Raw genomic sequence first — 1,771 nt, 5'->3', positions numbered from 1 at the left:
ACTAGGGAAGCTCAAAAACAAAGAAGCATGACAGGGAATACAAAAAGGACCTATAACAATTTTTCAGCTCTTGAAAATGAAGTTGAATGCTCTATTTGCAATAATTTTGGACATGAAGATGTTGAATGCAGAAGCAGGTTTCCGGAAAGAAAGGTACAAGAACAAAAAAGGGAACAAACCTCAGGCACCAAAACATGGAAAATAAAGGAACCTCAAACAGAAAGATGTGGGATAGCATTCTATGCAGAAGGACAAGAAAATCTATGGTACATTGACAGTGGATGTTCAAAGCACATGACAGGTGATAAAGAAAAACTTGAATCTTATTCTAATTTAGAAAAGGGAAAGAAAGTCTCTTTTGGAAATGATACTCCTGCAACTATAAAAGGAAAAGGTATTGCTCCTTTAAAAGAAGATGTTAAGGCTGGAAATGTTTTGTTTGTTGATGGACTAAAGCATAATCTTCTAAGTGTAAGCCAGATGTGTGATCAAAGAACCGAGGTTATATTCAGATCAAATGGATGTCTTGTTCGTGATCTTGATACAGGTAAAACTGTTCTCAAAGGAAAAAGAACTTCAAATAATCTATACATTTTTGATGAAGAACAACAACAATGCTATTTAAGCAAGGATGAAGAGCACTGGTTATGGCATCGAAGATTGGGACATCTAAGTTTCTCACAAATAAGGAAAGCTTGCAAATATCAGGCAGTTCGCGATCTTCCAGATATCAAAATTCCTGACAACACCATGTGCAGATCATGTCAGTTTGGAAAACAGACTAGAACTAACTTTCCAGAGAAAGAAGGATCAGCCAGTATGCCTCTGGAGCTAGTACATACAGATGTATGTGGACCATTCAGAAAAAGAACACCTAGAGGAGAGGAATACTTGATATTATTTATTGACGATTTCTCCAGGTTTGTTTGGTTGGGACTTATGAAGCACAAAGATGAAGCTTTCGAAAAATTCAAATCCTTCAAAGCCTTGGCTGAAAATGAATCAGGTCACAAGATTAAGTGCCTCAGATCCGACAGAGGTGGAGAATTTACTTCAAATGAATTTTTCGATTTCTGTGATGAACATGGAATAAGGAGAGAATTTTCTACAGCTAGAACTCCTCAGCAAAATGGAGTAGTGGAAAGAATGAACAGAACAGTCCAGCAAATGGCTCGTGCTATGCTTGATGAATCAGGAACTCCTGCAACCTTCTGGGGTGAAGCTGCACATGCGGCAGTTATTATTCTCAACAAGACAAATGTTCGAGTGAACAGCACTCAAACTCCTCATGAGCTCTGGAGTGGTAAAACTCCTTCAGTAAAGCACTTCAAAATCTTTGGGAGCAAATGCTATATCAAAAATACTGAGGAGCAGCTTGGCAAACTTGATCCTAGAGCAGATGAAGGAATTCTTCTTGGCTACTCTCCACATAGCAAAGCATACAAATGCTACAATAAAAGACTTGGCAGAATTGTTGAAAGCATTGATGTAGTGGTTGATGAGAAAGGATACATTCCTAGGCAAATACATCGTGAAGACATTGAAGAAGATGAAAGCTACCCTCAAAGACAGAATGATGAAGAAGAAGAACCGCAAGAACAATTTCAAGACGGACCTCACGAAGAAGCAGAAGAAAGAACAAGAATAGAAGAAAAGACTCCATCCAGATATGTTCAAAAGAACCATCCAGAATCTCAGATCATGGGACAAAAGGAAGCAGGTATACAAACTAGAAGAACAGTTGCAGAAGCTTCAAGTTATTTGGCATTAC

The sequence above is a fragment of the Pinus tabuliformis genome, chromosome 4_1, assembly GCF_031772625.1.
Source record: "Pinus tabuliformis cultivar Carrire ecotype Pingquan chromosome 4_1, CPIR1, whole genome shotgun sequence".
NCBI classification, from domain to species: Eukaryota; Viridiplantae; Streptophyta; class Pinopsida; order Pinales; family Pinaceae; genus Pinus; species Pinus tabuliformis.
This window is presented reverse-complemented; position numbering follows the sequence as displayed.